The following is a 23,692-nucleotide window of genomic DNA, read 5'->3' on the forward strand; positions in this document are numbered from 1 at the left end:
CAGCTACTCAGGAGGCTGAGGCAGGAGAATGGCATGAACCCGGGAGGCGGAGCTTGCAGTGAGCTGAGATCCGTGCACTCTAGCCTGGGCGACAGAAAGGAGAATCCGTCTCAAAAAAAAAAAAAAAACAAAAAAAAAACAAACAAAAAAAAACCCACCAAGGCCGGGTGCAGTGGTTCAGGCCTGTAATCCCAGCACTTTGGGAGGCCGGGGTGGGCAGATCACTTGAGGTCAGGAGTTCGAGGCTAGCCTGGCCAACATGGTGAAACCCCGTCTCTATTAAAAATACGAAAATTGACCAGGCGTAGTGGCTCATGCTGTAATCCCAGCACTTTGGAAGGCCGAGGCAGGTGGATCACCTGAGGTCAGGAGTTCAAGAGCAGCCTGGCCAGCATGGTGAAACCCCATCTCAACCAAAAATATAAAAAAATTAGCTGGGTGTGGTGGCAGGCACCTGTAATCCCAGCTACTTAGGGAGGCTGAGGCAGGAGAATTGCTGGAACCCATGAGGTGGAGGTTGCAGTGAGCCAAGATTGTGCCATTGCACTCCAGGCTGGGTGACAAGAGTGAAACTCTGTCTCAAAAAAAAAAAAAAAAAATCAGTTGGGCATGGTGGCGTGAGCCTATAATCCCAGCTACTCTGGAGGCTGAGGTGGGATAATTGGTTGAATGCACGAGGCAGAGGTTACAGTGAGCTGAGATTGCACCACTGCATTCCAGCCTGGGCAATAGAGTAAGACCTGTCTCAAAACACACACACACACGTGTGCATGCACACACACACACCCCCCAAAACTGCATTATCAATCAGCAAACTGAATCTGCTTGGTTTTATGTGGAATTGCCACCTTGCCTTAGTAGTCCACTTTGACTCTAGAAAGGTGGTGATAAATTTGCAGGATCCCACCAGGTGCAGCGGCTCATGTCTGTAATCTCAGCACTTTGGGAGGCCGAGGCAGGCAGATCCCTTGAGGCCAGGAGTTCAAGACCACTCTGGTCAACATGGTGAAACCCTGTCTCTACTAAAAATACAAAAAATTGGCCAGGGGCTGTGGCTCACGCCTGTAATCCCAGCACTTTGGGAGGCCGAGGTGGGTGGATCTTGAGGTCAGGAGATCGAGACCATCCTGGCTAACACAGTGAAACCCCGTCTCTACTAAAAATACAAAAAATTAGCTGGGCGTGGTGGCGGGCGACTGTGGTCCCAGCTACTTGGGAGGCTGAGGCAGGAGAATGGCATGAACCTGGGAGGCAGAGGTCGCAGTGAGCCGAGATCACACCGTTACATTCCAGCCTGGCGACAGAGCGAGACTCCGTCTCAAAAAAAAAAAAAAATTACCGGGGAGTGGTGGTGCACGCCTGTAATCCCAGCTACCTGGGTGGTTGAGGCACACGAATCACTTGAACCTGGGAGGTGGAGATTGCACGTAGCAGAGATCGAGCCACTGCACTCCTGCCTAGGTGACAGAGCCAGACTGTCACAAACAAACAAACAAATAAACAAACAAACCTGATTTGCAGAATCCTGGGAGAGACAGAGAAAGGGCTCTGCTTCTCTAACTACAGGCATGCATTCATCGCCTGGGTGTCTTGTCAAAATACCTACCCTGCTTCAGCGTGCTTGGGGTGGCCTGACATTCTGCATTGCTGTCAAGCTCCCAGGGGATGGCTTTGCTGCTGTCCACAGATCACACTGTGAGTAGGGTCTGATGGTTTTCTACCATACAGGCCTCTGCCCTGCCTAAGGCCCAAGCACCTTTGAGGAGCCTGGCCACTCACCCTCTTCCTCCCATGACCTTTATGATAGCAAGAGCCAGCCTAGCAGGTTTCATATGTGTCACTTTTCCCTTAGGTAGTCCCAGCTGTGACACCTTTCCCTACCTAACTGGTCCCCCTGTGTAGCGTGTGCTCTTCTTAGCCTCCATTAGTATTCCAGTGAGCCCACCTCGCAACAGTGAGACGTATCAGGGAAGGCGAGAGGAAACTTAGCATAAAGGAGGACTGCAAACACATCAGAACACAAAACACACACATTCAGCCAAAAGACCCCCTTTCCTGGACTCCATCCAGACCCGTCCCTTTATTATTTTTGTTCTCTTTCCTCTTTAACCAGATCTTGCCTGAAAACAGCCTGGGCGTTGCTAAGGGAACGCCTTAGAGCCTCCCTGAACACATCATTGTTTAATTCCAGCACAGGCAGCCCAGAGGAATTTGCTATTTGTTTAAGAGATGAAAGCCTCAAACGTCCACACATTCTTCTCCAGCTTCACTCCCCTTTAACTGTATGGCCCAGCCAGAGTGGAGCACATTGGGTGGAGGGAACTCATGCGACCCAACAAGGTAGTAGGTACTCTGTGGATGGTCCTTGATATTCAAAGACAAAGAGATCCAGGATTTCACTTGATTGGGTACTGGGGGAAGAACTGTCTTCAAGTGATGGTATGAGAAAGACATGAAGGGAGAGGAAAGCCTCTCAGCCGTGTTTACCCCGACCTCAAATGTGTACATGGGAAATTGACCCAAACTTCCCTCAGGGCCTCAGTTACACAGACTGTCATTCAAGGAAGGGTACCAGACACCCCACTGAGCAGCACACCTAACCTGTACATATAACACATGAAAATAGGCAACAGGCCGGGCATGGTAGCTCATGCCTGTAATCCCAGCATTTTGGGAGACCAAGGCAGATGGATCACCTGAGGTCGGGAGTTCGAGACCAGCCTGACCAACGGTGTTTCTCAACCCCGTCTCTACTAAAAATACAAAATTAGCCGGGCATGGTGGCGCATGACTGTAATCCCAGCTAGTTGGGAGACTGAGGCAGGAGAATCGCTTGAACCTAGGAGGCGGAGGTTGTGGTGAGCCAAGATCGCACCATTGCACTCCAGCCTGGGTAACAAGAGCGAAACTCCGCCTCAAACAACAACAACAACACAAACAAACAAACAAACAAACAAACAAGAAACAAAAGAAAACAGCCAACAAGGCTCTTGAAGGCTGACTTCCAAGGGATCCAGGGATCTTCCCAAGCAGTAAGAGCAGAAATCAGCTGAGTGCTGGCCTTTTGGAGAGTGGATGTGATTTGAGGGTTTAGGGAAGAGCTTTCCCCTTGGCCCTATGAAGTTTTCCTGAAAATCACTGACATGAAGCAGATTGATAGGAGAAAAGATGTACACATTTATTTAACATGTAGACACGGGAGCCCGCAGCATGAAGACCCCCCTCGCCCAGTGAGATTCAAAAGCTTGTATTCCAACCTGACAAAACAAGTTATGGACGGGGGAGAACAGGAATTCTGTTGGGGGGATTACTGGGGAGAATGAATAGATCAGGAAACAGAGATTAACCAGAAATAGTTCTCTTTGACAGCAAAAGGGTCTGTTCAGGTGTGGTTATATTCTTGGTCTTACAGAAAGGGGAAGAAAAAAACAATTATCTGGATCTCAGGCACATAAAGGAACTTCAGCTTCTTTGGGAGACACGATGGGAGTGGGGAAAAGGTCAGAGAGACCTTGAGGCTTCCGCAGTTCTGCATGTCGCCTCGCCATATTTTGGGGTATCAGTTTCTGAGCCCCCAAAAGGCAAGGAGGTGTTTCAGCAATCCATCCAGGTGCCATTTAACAGGATGTATCAGTAACCCAATGTGTCCTGTGGCACCTGCTAGGTAGGGATGCAGAGAAGCACTGTAACAGAGCCCGGAGCTGTACAGCCTTGCACCTGCAGCTTCTCATTCTGGGGAGAGAGCACTGAGCCTCCTCTCCTTTGCGGCCTCATGGCTCCATCCCTCCCGTCCCTGCTTTCCTTCCAGGGCCATTCTCTGCTTTTCTTCCAGAGCCATTCTGCTTCTCTGCCAACCGTCACTTGGGTCCCACTGGGCATTGGCTGCAGGAGAACCTGATTGGCTCAGGTAATCACCATCTCTTGGACACCGGCCAACCAATAGAGCAGCAGCATCCAGGTCAGGTGCCCACCCTTGGTCCAATCAGCTGTGGCCCAACTGCCGCAGGTCCCAAGGAGCAGGTGGTGTTTTTAAAGGGGGCTGCAGGTGAGCCAGGTCTTCTGGTGTCAACTACACAATAAAAGCGACACTTTCAGAAGAATTCTAATGAGAGAGCCGAGTCTTCTACCTGGGACGTGTGATTGAATTTTTCTGATGTGATGGCATATGGGATAAAATCTCTCCTGTGTCATCCTGTGGAGACTTGGTGAAGGGCTCATCACCCACACATCCTCCTGTCATTGGAGTTGTGTTTTGGAGGGAGTTTGGCTGTGCTGACTCAGATTTCCGGGAAGGCACAGGTTCAGAAAAGAGGCTGCTCCTGGGCGCCGAGCCACCACTGGTTACCTACAGAAAAACTTGAAATTTGGCAGTGAATGGAAGGGGAAAGTGGGCTGACTCTACTGGAGTAACAGGAGCATCTGTGCACAGCCCAGAGAGACCTGTGCAGATGGAGAGACAAACACGCCAACACACGCCTTGACAGACAGTGCGGGAAAGAGAGATCCTCTGAGAGCCACAGACAGCCACATGTAGGGAGAGCCAGAGAGATAGAGACACAGACACAGAGATAAACACTCACATGAAGCAACACACACAGTGGCACACAATCATTCACCGAAGCAAGCACAGGGCTCTAGGGAGCTTGCAGCTCAAGTGGAGCCAGGCTAGTGGAAGTGAACACTGCATTGTCCCTTGATGTGGGAAGCTGAGCTGTCTGCTACAAAAAGGAAAAGGCCATTTTCCCGATGATCAGGATTTCATTGTAAAGGAGTTGCTGGGCTTATCTCAAGAAAGGAGGGGCCGACGGGAGTCAATATAATCCATTTTCAGAGGAAACTGTTTTCTAAATTTGAGTCAATATAATCCATTTTCTTTCTTTCTCTCTCTCTCTCTCTTTTCTTTTTGAGATGGAGTCTTGCTCTGTCACCCAGGCTGGAGTGCAGTGGCAGGATCTTGGCTCACTGTAACCTCTGCCTCCCAGTTTCAAGCGACTCTCCTGTTTCAGCCTCCCATGTAGCTGGGACTATAGGCGCGTGCCACCATGCCCGGATGATTTTGTATTTTTAGTAGAGACAGGGTCTTGCTATGTTGGCCAGGCTGGTCTTGAACTCCTGACCTCAGCTGATCCACCCACCTTGGCCTCCTAAAGTGCTGGGATTACAGGGGTGAGCCACCGCACCCAGCCAGTATAATCCATTTTCATAGGAAAATGTGTTTTCTAAATTTGAAAAGCAAAAGCCAAAAAAAAAAAAAAAAAAGCAATAGAAATACTGTTGGAGAAGTTGCCAAAATGCAGACAAGTTCTAAGCGTCTGTTTAGGCTGTGGCTCCAGCACTCAGAAAGGACCCCCCTCCGGGAACACTGGGGCAGTGGCCCTGAGAGGGGTGTCTTTACAGTGCTGTGACACTGGTCAGAGCCTGGAGAAATGGCCAGTCTCATCAGGGCCCACATTGCACAGAGAGATGGCTATTGTCTGTCTGTGGTTTGCACTGTGTAGCCACCCACAGGAGGGTTGAGCCGCAAAGGAATTGGATCCTTACTGTGTTGCAGCCATAGCCAGGCCCCAGGGGCAGGGCCAGTACCTGAACAGCTGAAGAAGGAAATGGATAAGTTGTCCTGCAGTAAGACGTGGAGCTCTGGGAGGCTGAGGTGGGAGGATTGCTTGAGCCTGGGAAGTCGAGGATGCAGCGAGCCAAGATTGTGCCACTGCACTCCAGCCTGGGTGACAGAGCAAGAAAAAAAAAAAAAAAAGGTAGAGCTCACACTTGAGCCTTAGGGCTGCCATGTCTGGAAGGAATCTTAGAAGTTTTCTAGTCCAACCTTTTCCTTTTTTGCTGGAGAAAGCTGAAGCTGAGAGGCTAAGTGATTCCCCTGAGGCCCTGCAGTAAGTTAATGATGCCCTGGCAGACTCATGTATTAAAGGCTGGTGCCTCTCCACCTAGGCTAGTTTTTCCCCTTGGCGGGGGATCAGTTCTGTGGGTGGGGACAAAACCTGACGATAGGTACAAGGATCTCTAAGAAGGCTGATGAGAGGGTACTGGAGAACAGTTAAAGGAATATGTGCCCCATTTTCTGTAAGATCTCTCCTTTGGGCCCTTGATAAAGACTTTATTTTGGTCACAAAAAGGATAGGGTGGCTCAAGCGACCCCTTTCTCAGTCATAGAAAAACAATAGAAAACATAAGCCCTGCAGAGTACAGGTGATCTGGAGTCCCAGAATCAGGAAGACAGTGAGAAGAGACAGTCAAAGGATGGTATTCATGGGCAGCCTCCCAGCTTCCTCCTCCCCCAGTTGCTTGTGAATCACTAGTTGCTTGTTGATTTGGAAGCAAAGTGGCATCTGGTGGGAGAGGGATGAGCAATTCATCTAGGAATGAAAGGATAGGGATCTCAGATTGGTAACAGAGATCCTCCTTCACAACTGCAAAAGGCTTGCTGGACAGAGAGATATGTGGAAATCTGAAATTCCTGGCTGAGGTTAGCTTCTGGCTAAGCTCTTGATGGAACTTATCCGTGATGTCCCCGCCTCTTATTCATGTTCCCACACTGAACACACCATGACTATCACCATGGGTGCCCTCACTGCTCTCTGGATGGGAAGTCAGAGGATGTGGCCAAACTCTCCTCCATGCCGGGAGGTGGTGGAAATGTGGCTTCCAAGTTCACGGTGGTTTGCCTGAGGTCCTGCAGAGTCCTCAGAACCCAGGTGTCCAGGCTCCCTGTCACATTCACCCGAGAACCCAGGGAGTCTGGGAGAGCTGCTCTTCCCAGAAAGAGCATCACATTTACATCACTTAGGACCTGGGCCTGGGGCTGGGGCTATAGACAGAAAGGGAAATGCAGTGAAACAAATCTCGCTGGACCCCCTACCCCCTAAATGACTCCATTGGTCATTGAGATGAAAAAGCCGCAGAATTCTTTCAGCTCTCTTCCAGGATCTTCCTTTTGAATGCAAAGGAAGACTGGGAACTCTCCGCAGAGTAAAATGTGGGTCTCCATCTCAATGCCCAGAGACAAAAGCCAAAAAATGTGAAGAATTTCCAAAGAGCCTCCTTCAAACGGCATCTCCCCCCACCTCTGGCTGTGCTCCACAGGCGCCATGGATGGGAATGGCGACTTTCTCCTCCAGGCCCGGCTTGGCCTGTTGCCCACTCACTAAAAGCCTGGATGAGGAGAAATGAAATCAGGCATGGCCCCACTCAGCCCATGCACTTGTCCTCATGTAAGAAGATACTTCTGTGACCCGGCTGACTGATGGGCCTTGTGCGTGGTTCTGCCGGTACATGGCAGGGACGTTTCCATCAGGCAGTGCACACTCTTGGACTCCTGTCCCCAGTGGGAGCAGCCCCTGGGCGGGCGGGTCGAGCAGACAAAACACCCCACCTGCGCCGGGGCGGTGGAAACTTGTTCACTTTCCGAGGACCCTTTAGGAGGAGCACTCACTTGGCTCAGGGCTCTTTTGTTCTTCTCCTTTGGAGGCTGAACAAAAAAGAATAAGCTGCTGTTCTATCATAAGGATTGAAAAAGAGACAGGGAAAGAGTCCCAAGAATTCTCTCTGTAAGACGTCTTGAAGAGACTGAGTGACGCTTGATGTGGCAGGGGTCCTTGGCCATCTGGGTAAATGTCTGCCGGCCCTCACTCTGCCAGCTTATTTCACCGTGACCTCTTCTCCCTTCTCTGCAGGACATCGAGTTCTTTGGGGGTCACGAGGATCCCTCAGACGGTGAGAAAAAGCACAGAAGATGACAACTCATAAATAATCTTAGGGGAGAGGTTGGGAGTGATAAGAAATGGAGTACACAACCCGTAGAGGGCTGTTCCAGTTACCACATGACAATATTAGGGGAGTCGCCTCCCTCTCTGCCAGTACCCGCCTGGTTGGTGAACTTGCCTCCAGCTCTTTTTGCTCCCCTCTGGCAGACAGAATACTTTCCCTGAAGTACTGACTTAGTGGTGCTATTGCCAACTTCAGACTCTGCAGTAGCAGGCTATAGCTGCAGTGCCTGGCCCAGGGACCTTGGTGTGGCCCCGAAGGCCCCCCGCAGCCAGGGTGTCCTCCTCCCAGCCTCTACAACTCACCCTGCGAGGCCCTTTGATGTGGCCTTTTGACCTGGCCACCCACATCCACCACACTTCCCAATTATCCCACACCCCCGATTTCAATATGACATTTCACAAACTCCCCACGCCTTCTTCACTGCACATCCTGCTCACTGCATTCGCCTTGTGGCTTGGGTCACTTTTCCTCTTGGAAGCTTTTTGACAAACTCCACCTCCCCTCTTGGTGTCGGGCGACCCGGCCTCAGAACCTGCGCTGCTTGCCACTCTGTTAGTTGCTTACCCTTGGGCCAGTGATGGACCTTAGGGCCTCTTGTTTCCTGTGAAATGGGAATAACGACTACTCACCTTATAGGTTGTAGGGACCAAGGGAAGTCTAATAGGGTCTGACTATGTTGCCCAGGCTGGTCTTGAACTCCTGGCTCAAGTGATTCTCCCACCTCAACCTCCCTAGTGGCTGGAACTACAGGCATGAGCTACCGTGCCTGGCTTATTTTTTTATTTTTTGTAGAGATAGGGTCTCACTATGTTGCCCAGACTGGTCTCAAACTCCTGGGCTCAAGCCATCCTCCTGCTGCAGCCTCCTAAAATGCTGGGATTACAGGCGTGAGCCACCATGCCCGGCCTGGGTTTTTTTTTTTTTTTTTTTTTTGTGTGACGGAGTTTCGCTCTTGTTGCCCAGGCTGGAGTGCAATGGCATGATCTCAGCTCACTGCAACTTCCGCCTCCCGGATTCAAGCGATTCTCCTGCCTCAGCCTCCTGAGTAGCTGGGATTACAGGCATGTGCCACCACGCCCGGCTAATTTTGTATTTTTGGTAGAGATGGAGTTTCTTCATGTTGATCAGGCTAGTCTTGAACTCCTGACCTCAGGTGATCCGCTCACCTTGGCCTCCCAAAGTGCTGGGATTACAGGCGTGAGCTACTGCGCCCGGCCTCCGGGTTTTAATAAGTCCCCTGGGTGACTCTGAGGCACATTCAAGTTTGAGAGCCACTGCTGTGTTCTGTTGCTTGGGACACGAATGGTCTGCAGAATAGCGAAGGACTCCGACTCACCAAACCGCATGTGCTTCAGAAAGCCAGGCGGCTAACTCGCTAGCCTGATAAAATCCCTGTCCGCAGCCTCATTCCTCAGCCCTGACTCTCTATTCAGTCCCTAGAGATAGGTGTCTTTTAGAGGGCTCTTTTTATCCCCTAGCTCATCGGAAGAGGGAGAAAGTTTTGTCTGTACGCTTTGTCTGTGCATGTCCTCTCGCTGACATTTCGTGGAGCCAGGGGCTCAGATGATGGCCGGCAGAGCGGTAGTCAGGGTATTCCTCAGCCCTGTCCCTCTGAGCTGGTGTCAAGATTTCCCAGGAGGCAGACAGAAGGCGGCACTGGGTGGAGAGAGGGAATTCAGGCAGCATGTCTTGGCCTCTCTGGGAGCCAAGGGGGAAGATCCACCCTGCACCCAGCAGCTTTCCTCTCGGAGCAAGGGCTGCCTGTGTGGCCAAGAAAGGCGAGCCTGGTATGAATGGAGACCTTGTGCCAAAGACCTCGCTGGAGCCAGGAGCCGCAACACAGGGGCTTTTCACAAGGGGCCTTACAACAGAGGCGGCATTGAGCGTGACGGTGGCTAGAGGGCAGGCGTGGGGTCTGGTGGACGCGTGGCATCGGTAGAACAACATTGCTGCTCCTCCTGACCCTGTCTCGGCTGGGGGTGGGGGGGCGCTCCTGGGTCTCTTCTCAGAGGGGAATACACTAAGAGTCATGTTGTCTCTAGCCGAGGCTGCCCTGACCCGCCTCGAGGGTGTTTGAGGCTCTACAGGGACACAGAATGTGAGTACAGGGGTCAACGTGCGCGTGGAGTAAGCTGGTGGGCTGGACACGAATGGGTTAAAGACAGCTGCTTGGAGACATCGCCAAAGCATGATTCCACTGGGGCCTAGGCTACCAGCAAAGGGAGGGTGCCAGATGCCTCTGTCTGTTGAAGGGGGATGGAATCCCAGTGTGCCCCCTCTGAGGGGTCATTGAAAGGTGACAGAGAGCTGCAGCCTTGCTGAGGGGCTGTGCAGGGGCTATGAGCCAGGGATGGAGGGCAACTGCCCAAGGGCAGTCAGGATCAGAAGACCATGGGGGTAGGGGCGTGGTGGGTCTAACACTTCCAAAGGAAAGGAAAGGTTTAATACTTCCCCATATATAGACACACCCTCTCTGTGTCCACCTATAGCCACCTTCTTTTTTTTTTTTTTTTTTTTAGAAGACAGGGTCTCACTCTGTCACCTAGGCTGGAGTGCAGTGGCTTATCTGTGACATGAAAAAACACCTCTGATTGGGCCTGGTGGCTTATGCCTGTAATCCCAGCACTTTGGGAGGCCAAGACGAACAGATCACTTGATGCCAGAAGCTCGAGGCCAGCCTGGCCAACATGGTGAAATCCCATCTCTACTGAAAATATAAAAATTAGCCGGGCGTGGTGGCGCATGTCTATAATCCCAGCTACTCTGGAGGCTGAGGCACCAGAATCACTTGAGCCTGGGAGGTGGGGGTTGCAGTGAGCCGAGATCATGCCATTGCACTCCAGTCTGGGTGACAGAAGGAAACTGTCTTTTTTTTTTTTTTTTTTGTGATGAGATCTCGCTTTGTCACCTAGGCTGGAGTGCAATGGTGCAGCTTCTGCCTTCCATGTTAAAGTGATTCTCCTGCCTCAGTCTTCTGAGTAAGCTGGGATTACAGGTGCACGCCACCACACCTTCCATGTATTTTTGTATTTACATTTATTTTGTATTTCCATGTATTTTTGTATTTTTAGTAGAGACGGGGTTTCACCATGTTGGCCAGGCTGGTCTCGAACTCCTTATCTTGTGATCTGCCCATCTCAGCCTCGCAAAGTGCTGGGATTACAGGCATGAGCCACCGTGCCCGATCAGAAACTCTGTCTTGAAAAAAAAAAAAAGAAAGAAAGAAAAAGAAAAAAGGAAAAAAAAAAATCTTCAAAGACTGAATCCAAGGCCAGAAATCTGGTTGGGCAATTCCAGGCTAGCTGACTTTCTGTGGTTCAAGAGGTACTGATCATGGCTCACTGCAGCCTCAACATCCTGGGCTCAAATGATCCTCCCACCTCAGCCTCCCAAGTAACTGGGACCACGGGTGTGTGCCACCACACTCAGCTAATTTTTAAATTGTTGGTACAAATGGCATCTCTCATATTGCCAGGGCTGATCTCGAACTCCTGGGCTCAAGCGATCCTCCCGCCTCAGTCTCCCAAAGTGTTGGGATACAGGTGTGAGCCACTGTGTCCTGCCCAGCCAACGCTTATTTACCCAATGTGGTTAATCAGTGAATTCGCCAGATCCCTGGCTTCCTCTCTTTTTTTGAACCTGTTCTTTTCTAGGGTAACCAAGTGTCCCAGTCAACTTGAGACCAAAGGATTTCCCAGGACACGGGATAGGCATATATGCACACACACACGTATGTCCAGCATTCTTCACACTCATTTCTTTTTTTTTTTTTTTTTTTTTTTTTTTTGAGACGGAGTCTCGCTCTGTCGCCGGAGCTGGAGCGCAGTGGCCGCATCTCAGCTCACTGCAAGCTCCGCCTCCCGGGTTTACGCCATTCTCCTGCCTCAGCCTCCTGTGTAGCTGGGACTACAGGCGCCCGCCACCTCGCCCGGCTAGTTTTTTGTATTTTTTTAGTAGAGACGGGGTTTCACCGTGTTCGCCAGGATGGTCTCGATCTCCTGACCTCGTGATCCGCCCGTCTCGGCCTCCCAAAGTGCTGGGATTACAGGCTTGAGCCACCGCGCCCGGCCACACTCATTTCTTTATCTGCTCCAGTAGAATGTGGCCTCCTTCAAGGAAGGATTGCTTTACTTTTCTGTATCAGCTGCCACATGGAAGGTGCAATAAATATTTGCTGAGAAACAAATGAGCCAATTAATTCCATCCAGGTGAGAGAATTAAGAAAGACTTCATGGGCAAGGGGGCCTAACATGTTGGCTTGGATAAACCAGGGCGAACTTGAGCACTGGCCTTGTGGGAGGGAGAGGTTTGGCATCAAGTAGAGGTCAGGCCTGAGTTTCTCCTGGTTGTCCGCCCTCCACCCCAACCCCTGTCCTGCCCCTCCTGTCTCCACGGCAGCCCTGAGTCAGCTCTCCTGGGGTCTGTTCCCTGGATTCAGGCTGGGTGACTGTGGCAGTAGTGTGGTGGTGATGTCCTCACTCCTTGGAGCTCGTTGACAGGCAGGCCCAGGAGATCTGGGAGCAGTCCTGGAGGTCTTGCAGGCCCAGCCCTCTGAGATGACAGCTGTCTTGGGGTCACTTGATTTTTAGGAAAAATGCTGTTGTGTTTTCAGTCCTCTACCAGAGACAGACAAACACTCCCGGCCAGGCCATCTTGGGGCCTCCCCTGGGGCCCTGCCCAGGCCTCTGAGTTGGCTGATAGACTCTCACAAGCTCAGGTTTGGGGGTGGGGTGCTGAGGAGGCTTCTGAAGAAAAGACTGGGGCCTGACATGGTGGTTTACGCCTGTAATCCCAGCACTTTGAGAGACCGAGGCAGGCGGATCACCTGAGGTCAGGAGTTCAAGACCAGCCCGTGCAATATAGTAAAACCCCGTCTCTAGTAAAAAGTACAAAAAGTTAGCCAGGCATGATGGTGTGTGCCTGTAATCCCAGCTACTCAGGAGGCTGAGGCATGAGAATCATTTGAACCCAAGAGGTGGAGGCTGCAGTGAGCTGAAATCACGCCACTGCACTCTAGCCTGGGTAACAGAGTGAGATCCCATCTCAAAAAAAAAAAAAAAAAAAAAAAAAAGGCCAGTCGTGGTGGCTCACGCCTGTAATACCAGCACTTTGGGAGGCTGAGGCAGGCAGATCACAAGTTCAGGAGATCGAGACCATCCTGGCTAACATGGTGAAACCCTGTCTCTACTAAAAATACAAAAAATTAGCCGGGCATGATGGCAGACACTTGTAGTCCCAGCCACTCTGGAGGCTGAGGCAGGAGAATGGCGTGAAACCAGGAGGCGGAGCTTGCCAGTCGGCTGAGATCAGGCCACTGCACTCCAACCTGGGTGACAAAGCGAGACTCCATCTCAAAAAAAAAAAGAAAAAGAAAAGATTGAGGCCAGAGGGGAGTAGAGGGGAGGACTCAGGTGAGCACCAGGCAAAGCCAAGGCCTTGGCCACTGGCAGCTTTTGGTCCTTCACAGGGCTCAGCTAAGTGGGGCAGGAGGAGGTGCCTATATAATTGCCAGGAGCAGCCACTCAGGCCTCCCTGCACCCTGCCCCGCCTTGTGAACCACGTTCGTTCTTTCTCTTCCCCTCCCTCTCTTTTCTCTCCAACCTCCCAGGTCTTGACAGTCTCCCAGTTGCCAGTCCCTGCATCTTAGCCCAGGAGAGGATGCCGTGGGTCGAGGGAGTCTCCTTTAAGCACCCTAGCTGCCCCGTTACCTGCTTTGTTTTTCTTTGTGGTACTTATTGCAACCTGAAATCAATTATTTGAGTACCTGTTTCATGCTTGCCCCTTGACTTGAATGGGATGAGAGCAGTGATGAGTTGGTTAACTGCCAGCTATGCCCCAGCACTTAGCTAGGTCTGATACCTCATGAGTGAATGAATGAGGCCAAATTTTCAGGCCCATACCACAGACCATGGCGATATAATGCCGGGCAGTTCCCAGGCTCTGGAAGGCTCCCAGGACACAGGGATGAGGGGTTGGGGCGGAAGCCCCCAGCATTTTTTTTTTTCCTTTGGAGACAGAGTCTCCCTCTGTCACCTAGGCTGGGATGCAGGGACGCAATCTTGGCTCACTGCAATCTCTGCCTCCCCAGTTTAAGCGATTCTCTTGCCTCAGCCTCCTGAGTAGCTGGGACTACAGGCACCTGCCACCATGCCCGGCTAATTTTTTGTATTTTTGGTAGAGACAGGGTTTCACCATGTTAGCCAGGATGGTCTCAATCTCCTGAACTCAGGCAATCCACCTGCCTCACTCAGCCTCCCAAAGTGCTAGAATGACAGGTGTGAGCCATCATGCCCGGCCCGCCCCTGCAGTTCTACAACTTCTTCTTTTAACCCAAAGGGAGCCAGGGAGAACAGAGGAGGTTCTGTGGTCCAGGGGAATTAGCAGCCCTAATTACTTGCCTCCTTTGGGAAGTGGAGACCTGCAGACCCTCCTGCCTTGCTTTTGGCATTTTCTCACCAGCCCACTCTACCAGTGCCCATGCTTCTTTTGTCCAGAGCACCGAGTTTCCTCTGGCCCCCAGCTCTGCCTGTTCTGTGGCATGGCGAACTGCCCTGGGAGGGACCGTGACAACCCTGTGCCCATACTCTTCTTTATAGCAGAGCAGACAGACCCAGGGCGGTGAAGTTGTTTGTTCAAGATCACACTGTTTGTCATTGGCAAAGCTGAGAACTCATTGATTTATTTATTCATTGGACACGTATATTTATTGAATCCCTAATGTGTGCCAGATACTTTCCAAGGCACTTGTGACACAACACTGTATGAAACAATGTGACAATACCATTAGTGTAACAATGAAACAGAATTAACAATAACTACCTTTTTTTTTTAACTTCTTTTTTTTTTTTTTTCTGAGGCGGAGTCTCGCTCTGTTGCCCAGGCTGGAGTGCAGTGGTGCAATCTCGGCTCACTGCGAGCTCTGCCTCCCGGATTCATACCATTCTCCTGCCTCAGTCTCCCGAGTAGCTGGGACTATAGATGCCCACCATCACATCCGGCTTTTTTTTTTCTTTTTTTTTCTTTTTTTAGTAGAGGCAGGGTTTCACCATGTTAGCCAGGATGGTCTCGATCTCCTGACCTCATGATCTGCCTGCCTCTGCCTCCCAAAGTGCTGGAATTACAGGCGTGAACCACCACGCCAGGCCAATAACTACCATTTTTTATAATGCAATGAGGCTTTTTTTTTTTTTTTTTTTTTCTTTTGAGACAAAATTTCACCCTTGTGGCCCAGGCTGGAGTGCAATGGCACGATCTTGGCTCACTGCAACTTCCGCCTCCCCGGTTCAAGTGATTCTCCTGCCTCAGGCTCCCAAGTAGCTGGGATTACAGGCATGTGCCACCATGCCTGGCTAATTTTTTGTTTTTAGTAGAGACAGGGTTTCTCCATGTTGGTCAGGCTGGTCTCGAACTCCTGACCTCAGGTGATCCACCCGCCTCACAAAGTGCTGAGATTTTGAGGCATGAGCCACGGCGCCTGGCCAATGCAATGAGTATTGTACTAAGTGCCTCATATATACTGTTTCATTTATCTTTACAACAGAACTACAAAGTAAGTCCTCATTTCAGCTAACAAGACCCTGACCTCAAACCCTGCTTTTACTGCTCCTGGGTTACATCTTGGTTTGCTAGGTTAGAACACTTTGGTCTTGGCTCCCAGCCCAGCACTATTTCTACCCTACCATTCTGTCTCTCTGTCCTTTCTTTAGCTCTGTTCTCTATCTGGAGAGCAACTGTTATTTAAAGGTCAAATTTGTATCTTCACATAAAGTATAAGCATAAAGTCAAGGATCCCTATTGTTTTGTAGGGATTAGGAAAGACATTATAACATTCAGAGGTGACAACAAAAGAAACATGATTCCTAAGCCCTACTCGCACTGGAGGATGAAGTAACAGAATAGCCTACCCCTATCCTCTTCATGGGTATATGACCCAAGGGAAATGGTGGAAGAGGAAGAGTGCCTAAGGAAAGGAGAGTGTAAAGGAAAGAGGAGCGGAACACTTGTAAAACTGGCGGCCTTGGGCTGGGCGCGGTGGCTCATGCCTGTAATCCCAGCACTTTGGGAGGCCGAGGTGAGTGGATCACCTGAGGTCAGGAGTTCAAGACCAGCCTGGCCAACATGATGAAACCCCATCTCTACTAAAAATACAAAAAATAGCCGGGCATGGTGGCAGGCGCCTGTAGTCCAGATACTCGGGAGGCTGAGGCAGGAGATCACTTGAACCCGGAAGGCGGAGGTTACAGTGAGCTGAGATCACACCATTGCACTTCAGTCTGGGCAACAAGAGCAAAATTCCGTCTCAAAAATATAAATAAATAAATAAAAATAAAAAACCTGGTGGCCCTGCAGATAGGAGGTAGGAGGTGAGAAAAGAGAGCCATCGACAGAAAGGAAAGGACTGGCTACTGAGGAAGGATGACGCCTGGACTATGAGGTTGGGAGTCGATGGTAAGTTATGGTATATGCAGAGAAACAATGGCATGCACAAAGATCACTGGAAAGAGTTTAATAGAAGGACCATTTACAGTAGGTGGGTAAGGGTACAGAAAACCAGCAGGAGATGGCACAGTATAATAATAACAACAGCTGGGAGCCCTTACCGTCCCCTGGCTTGAGGGGAGAGGAAAGGGGATCCAGAGAGACAGCTGTCCAGAGGGGGCTGCCTGGCGGGATTGCAGGGAACCCCAGTGACCTGGAGAGCGGAGCCAGCAGAACATGTGTCTTGGTCTCTTGCCTCCTGCCTTCCAGTCTCTGGCTGGTGTTTCCCACTGGCTGAACCCAGTCCAAAGCCAGAGGGAAGCCCCATTTGACAGTCCATAGAAGAAAGTTTTGGAGAGAAATAGTTTCCTCAATGTCTGAATTCTGTATCCGGTTGGTGCCTTAGCATAAATTGAGGCAATGGCCCCACACTGTAGCAGCTGCCTTGTATTATTTACCATTGGGTACGCGCAGAAAAAAGAATAAGAAGCCCATTTCACTTAAAAATGTTTTTGATGAAGCAGTGAGAAGTATTAATTTTATAAAGTCTTAACCCACGATTCTTCCTGTTTTTCCATGTGATGAAATAGGAAGTGTGCATACGCTTCTAGTGCCGAGTGATGAACGATGGTTGTCTTAAGAAAAAAGTATGTATCGGGCCGGGCGCGGTGGCTCAAGCCTGTAATCCCAGCACTTTGGGAGGCCGAGACGGGCGGATCACGAGGTCAGGAGATCGAGACCATCCTGGTTAACACGGTGAAACCCCGTCTCTACTAAAAAGTACAAAAAACTAGCCGGCCGAGGTGGCGGACGCCTGTAGTCCCAGCTACTCGGGAGGCGGAGGCAGGAGAATGGCGTGAACCCGGGAGGCGGAGCTTGCAGTGAGCTGAGATCCGGCCATTGCACTCCAGCCTGGGTGACAGCGCGAGACTCCGTCTCAAAAAAAAAAAAAAAAAAAGAAAAAAGTATGTATCACTTTGGGAGGCCGAGGCGGGTGGATCACCTGAGGTCAGGAGTTTGAGGCCAGCCTGGCCAACATGGTGAAACCCCATCTCTACTAAAAATATAAAATTAGCCAGGCGTGGTGGAGCATGCCTGTAATCCCAGCTACTCAAGAGGCTGAGGCAAGAGAATCGCTTGAACCCAGGAGGCGGAGGTTGCAGTGAGCGGAGATCGCACCATCATTGCATTCCAGCCTGGGCAATGAGAGCGAAACTCTGTCTCAAAAAAAAAAAAAAAAAAAAAAAGAAAAAGAAAAGAAAAAAAGAAAAAAGTATGTATTTTTTTTGACCTGTGAGACCTGTGAGCTGAACTAGACCATTTCTTCTTTGGATCTCATTTTTTCTGCTTGAAAGAGTGACAAACTGTGTTTGTTCAGACTTGGATGTTTTGCAGATACTTTGTTGAAAATGAACAAAGTGAGCCTGTCACTTCAATAAAAAACAACTGATAGTATTTGTGGCCAATTATAAAGTTTCAGCTTTAAAGCAGAAATTAGAATTTTGCAAAACTTGTATCCGCTGCTGTGAGTGTGATGGCTGGCTGATACTGAAAGCCTTTTCAGATAAGGTTGGTGTTGATGGTAATGAATACAGCTTTTTGATATCACACAAAATGGGCCCACACTTGGAAGCTTTTTATAATGTAATGAACTAATATTTTTCAAGTGACCAATGCATGAAATTAAAAAAATCATGCATAGACAAAAGATTCATTTAAAGTACAAGAGAGACTAATGCGTTTTATTGTATGAGGGTGCAAAATGTTCACTGATGGGGTTTCAGATTCCACATTGCAAGCTACCTTTAGGAAATGACCACTTGTTGGCCGGGCGCAGTGGCTCTTGCCTATAATCCCAGCACTTTGGGAGGTAAGGCAGGCGGATCACGAGGTCAGGAGATAGAGACCGTCCTGGCCAACATGGTGAGACCCTGTCTCTACTAAAAATACAAGAAATTAGCCGGGCGTGGTGGCAGGCACCTGTAGTCCCAGCTACTCGGGAGGCTGAGGCAGGAGAATGGTGTGAACCCGGGAGGTGGAGCTTGCAGTGAGCCGAGATCGCACCACTGCACTCCAGCCTGGGCGACAGAGCGAGACTCCATCTCTAAAAAAAAAGAAAAAAGAAATGACCACTTGTTAAGTTATAGTATGCAAAGAAGAACATCCAGAATTATCTGCAACAGCTATTAAAATATTCCTCTTTTTCAAGTACAAATCTGCAAAGCTGGATTTTCTTCAGATACCTCAGTAAAAAGAATATATCACAGCAGACTGAATATAGAAGCAGATATGAGAAACCAATTGTCTTTTTTTTTTTTTTTTTTGAGATGGAGTTTCGCTCCTGTTGCCCAGACTGGAGTGCAATGGTGTGATCTCGGCTCACTGCAACCTCCACCCCTTGGGTTCAAGTGATTCTCCTGCCTCAGCCTCCCGAGTAGCTGAGATTACAGGCATGCGTCACCATGCCCGGCTAATTTTGTATTTTTAGTAGAGATGGGGTTTCTCCATGTTGGTCAGGCTGCTCTCGAACTCCTGACCTCAGGTGATCCACCCGCCTTGGCCTCCCAAAGTGCCAGGATTACAGGCGTGAGCCACCGTGCCTGGCCCACCAATTGTCTTTTATTAATCCAGACAATAAAGAGATTTGCAGACATGTAAAACAATGCCACTTTTCTCATAAATGTATTTTTTGCTTTATCATCTAACGATTTTGAATATAAATATATTTATTGATTTAATATAATTTTTTAAGTATTTAATAAAATATGTTAACAAATAATGGGCTTATTACTTTAAATGCATACATATTTAATTTGTTTTCTTTTTTTGAGATAGACTGTCACTCTGTCACCCAGGCTGAAGTGCAGTAGCATGATCACAACTCAGTACAACCTCTGACTGCTGGGATCAAGTGATCCTCACACCTGGGCTACCTGAGTAGCTGGGACCACAGGTGTGTGCCACAATACCTGGCTAATTTTTAAATGTTTTGAGGACATAGGGTCTTTCTATATTGCCCAAGCTGTTCTTTCAAACTCCTGGCCTCAAACAATCCTGTTGCCTAGGCCTCCAAAAGTGTTGGGATTACAGGTGTGAACCACTGTGCCCAGTCAATATTTAATTGTTTTGTTTTACTATCAAATATGGTAAATATCAATATATCAAATCCAGCTATTTAGTGTCTTTGATATTTAAGAATGCAAAGGAAGCCAGGCCTGGTGGCTCATGCCTGTAATCCCAGCTACTTGGGAGCTGAGGTGGGAGGATTGCTTGGGGCAACCAGTTTGAGACAAGCCTGGGCAACAAAGCAAGACCCTATCTCAAAAATAATAATAATAATAATTAGCTGAGCATGGTGGCACATACCTGTAGTCTCAGCTACTTGAGAGGCAAAGGCCAGAGGATCTCTTGAGCCCAGGAGTTTGAGGCTGCAGTGAGCTGTGATTGTACCACTGTACCTAGAGCTTGGGCAACAGAGCAAGACCCTGTCTCTGAAAAAAAAAAGAAAGAAAGAAAGAAAGAGAGAGAGAGAGAGAAAGAAAGAAAGAAAGATGTAAAGGAGCTCTGACACCAAGAAGTTTAAGGGCCACTGCAATGCAGGGAACATAATGCAGATAGCTAGATCAAGGTTCTTGGAACTGCAGAAAGGTCAGAGGGCAGTGGGGAAGCGGAAGTCAGTGGGTAGCTGCATGGGGAAGCTGCCACTGCCCTCGCGACTGGAAGAGCAGAGGAAGAGGAGGTGGTGGTCTAGTGATCATGAGCAGGAACGGACCTCAGGACCTGGCATCATAAAGGAGGGACATGTGGCAGGACGAGAGCTGAGAGTCAGGGATACCTGGTGGGAAGCAGAAGCATGACAGGGCTGCCGGATGGGAGGTGGAAATGTGAAGGAGATGCAGGTCCTGCTGGAGACCCCACCGGCAGAGAGAGAAGGGAGAGAAATGCCCTGCTTGCTTGCTGTCTCCGGTTCCCCCATTTCATGGGACAACCCTGTCTGCTGTTTGGAAGCTCATTTGCAGCAGAACTTGGGGAACAGAGCTTGCAGCAGTCAGTTCCCCAGCAGTCCAGAGCAGAGGAGAGCAGGAGAGGGCTAAGAATGGATCTGAGAGCAACAGGCACACACCTGGCACAGAAAAGGAGGAGAGAACCAGCAGCTTGGCTTGAGGGAGCCACAGGGGTAAGAAGAGGATGCTCATGATGCGAGCATCTTGCCCTGTAGTAGGAGCAGAGAGCCAATATAGAGGAAGACGGAGGTAAACCCAATTTGGGTGGGCCTGGGACAGAAGGGAGGGGATGGTGGACTCTAGGCAGAATGGTTGGCCTTGTAGACAGTGGCCACTAGATCTAGAGTTCCCATGTGAAAAAGCTTGTTGGTGGCCGGGCACAGTGGCTCATGCCTGTAATCCCAGCACTTTGGGAGGTCAAGGCAGGTGGATCACGAGGTCAGGAGATTGAGACCATCCTGGCCAATATGGTGAAACTCCATCTCTGCTAAAATACAAAAAAATTAGTAGGGCATGGTGGTGCGCATCTGTAGTTCCAGCTACTCGGGAGGTTGAGTCAGGGGAATCGCTTGAATGCTGGAGGCAGAGGTTGCAGTGAGCCGAGATCATGCCATTGCACTCCCACTCCAGCCTGGTGACAGAACAAGACTTCATCTCAAAAAAAAAAAAAAAAAAAAAAAAGGAGAAGGCTTGTTGGTCTAGTTGATTGGAACTAGAAATATAATAGGAAGCTTGTTTAGAAAGGCCAGGTGTGGTGGCTCACGCTTGTAATCCCAGCACTTTGGGAGGCTGAGGCAGGTGGATCACCTGAGGTCGGGAGTTTGAGACCAGCCTGACCAACATAGAGAAACCCCGTCTCTACTAAAAATACAAAATTAGCCAGGCGTGGTGGAGCATGCCTGCAATCCCAGCTACTCAGGAGGCTGAGGCAGGAGAATAGCTTGAACCTAGGAGGCGGAGGTTGCAGTGAGCCGAGATCACGCCATTGCACTCCAGCCTGGGCAACAAGAGCGAAACTCTGTCTCAAAAAAAGGAAAAAAAAATTGTTTGCATACTTCCCTCACTTAGGGTCTGTTTACTTGGGGAAATTTTTTGGTTATTGGGCATGGAAAGGCTGAAGCCATCTATCCTTAGGCTACTAATTTTGAAGTCTCTATCTGTAGTCTAGACTCCTCTCACATTCACCTATTTCTGCTAAAGATCTCCACGCGGACGACAGGGTGTCCATGCTCTTCCTCATGGCTTGGGTAACTCTTATTCACTCTTCTGGTCTTATCTTAAATGGACTTCTTCCAGGAATCTGTCCCTGGCTCCTAGACTAGATTCCCATAGCTCTGGCTTTCTTGTCACTGCTTGTTTAATGTCCCTCTCTTCCCACTAGAAATGTCCTGGAGCAGTACTTGGGATGAGGTGGGTACTTACTGCTTATCTGATGAGCGACTAATGACTGATTGTTGTGGAACTTTGGGGTGTACCTCAAGGCTTACCTTGAGCAACTCTCCCCTCTCTGCTGCTTCCATAATCCCAGGGTGCCAGAGAAGAGAACCGAGCTGGGCACCCTTCCTTCCCTTGTGTACAGTTCAGAGAAGAGCCAGGAGCTTGAGCTTTAATCTGGCTATCATGTAGTGGCTAGGAGGTCTGGGCAAGCCGCATCACATTCTCAGTTTCCATCTTGTCATGTCTCTGAAACGGAGACAGTAAAACCTGCCCACCTCCTAAGGTTGTTGCCAAGGTGAGAGTTACTGGTAAAATAGCACCAAAATACAAACCCGAATTCAGAGGAGCAATCCTCCCTGGTTTTAAGCACTGGGTGGCCCCTGATATCACCAGCCCAGTTGTTTATCTTCTCTGGAGAGGAAATGTTAACTGGAAGGTCTTCAAGGGAGACAGCTCTTTGGCTGTGGAGTTGGCCCATGTCTCACCCTCCAGCAATGGGGGGAGCCCAGCCCATCCTCCCTCACCCACCTCGGTGGGTACTCAAGTTCCCACACGGGCAGCTGATGTGGAGAGTGAAATGCACAAGACCCAGGAGTTCTGACTCCCTGATCTTCTCCGGTACCACACAGGCTCTCCTTCTGGCAAGGACAAATGAAAGAGGTTGGTCCTGAGGAGAGAGGAGCCTTCCAGAAGTGTCTCTTCCTGGAAGACTCAGCTAAGGCCCAGGCTGAGCTCTGGGATAAAAGGATTAAAAGCACGGCTCAGCCCTCCAAGAGCAAGGGGCGGAATGGCTGCCCCTCTCTGGGACAGTAAAGATGGAGGCTTGTTGGGAGACAGGACAGGGGGCAGGTGGGTGACTCTGTGCCACTCCTGCTGGCACTTCCTCCCCTGGCACTGCGGAGGCAGGTCTGTCAGGCACTGAGGAGGTGCTTCCTAGCCACAGGCACTGGGGGAGGCAGATGCCAGGTGAAAGGGCTTGTCTGAGAGGAAGGCCTGAGGTTCCTGGGGAGAAAAGATCTCACTTCCTCTTTTCTCCAGCTGAAATGCCACACAGCCTTCCTTAGGTGCCAGGAGAGGCTCTGGGCCTGCCCCGTAGAAGTCTGAGAGGCTGCTACACACAGGAGACTGGAGGTGAGGTGGTCCAAAGGAATGCACGAGCCCCCCGGCCCTAATCCCCAGGGCCTGGTGGGAGGGTACGGCTGGTACAGACTAGGACTGCACTTTCACCAACATAACCCCCCTGAAGCCTGGAGGCCAGAACGTGTGAATTATAGGCCTGGCCTGGGGGAGCCTTGGGCCTCACACCCTCTAGAGTAGATAAGGTTGGATCAAAGGAAACTGCTCGGGCCCCTCCCTCACACATGCTCTTCCCAGGATCCACTGCCCAGTGGCTGGAGAGATAAGGCAGAGGATACATATGCACGGAGGGGATTTTGGAGCCTCCCGCACAAACATTCCCTTGTGTGTGAGCCGGCCGTGTGCCTCCCCTGCACAGCTCACCACCCCAGTGGTGGTGTTGGGTCTTGCATCCTGCTTGTAGGATTCCTTCCAGCCCTTCCTCCTCTGCCTGTGTTTATCCTGTGGAGTCCAGATTGGCCTGAAATGAAGATCAGGAGCAGCCTTTGTGGACCTGCTCCCTATGGGGGGCCTCTGTGCCTGTCCCGTGCCAGGTTTTGGGTCAACCAACTTTCCACGGCCTGTAAATAAAAATCAGACCCCTAAGCCCTGGGGAGAAGAGTAGCTTTTCCTGGAGGTCTTGTGGAGGTACAGAAGAGAGGGTCACATCACACGTTAATCACCCAGCAATACTCGACATCAGACTCCCCTGCCCAGTAGACGTCGCTACCCTCTCCGGAATCCCTGTTCATTGGCACTGGGCTGCCAGGCCTCCTCTTCCTTTCCTGCTCTTTTTTCAGACTTAAAAACCCCTCTGCTCTCCCATATGCAATGTGGCCATTCCCAGATCTTCCTCCCAGGCCTGCTCGGAATTTCCC

General features: G+C 50.1%; 1 long non-coding RNA gene across 1 annotated transcript in view; it reads left to right on the top strand.

Annotated features, from left to right (window-relative positions):
* LOC114677031 (uncharacterized) overlaps positions 1 to 7,739 on the top strand; it is a 50,083-nt gene extending 42,344 nt beyond the window's left edge. The window contains exons 2-3 of the long non-coding RNA XR_003728339.2: positions 3,833 to 3,907; positions 7,686 to 7,739. This is a non-coding gene — a long non-coding RNA (uncharacterized LOC114677031). The remainder of the gene's footprint in view (positions 1 to 3,832; positions 3,908 to 7,685) is intronic.
* The last annotated feature ends 15,953 nt before the right edge of the window (positions 7,740 to 23,692 follow it).

Source organism: Macaca mulatta, chromosome 3, assembly GCF_049350105.2.
Source record: "Macaca mulatta isolate MMU2019108-1 chromosome 3, T2T-MMU8v2.0, whole genome shotgun sequence".
Taxonomy (NCBI): Eukaryota; Metazoa; Chordata; class Mammalia; order Primates; family Cercopithecidae; genus Macaca; species Macaca mulatta.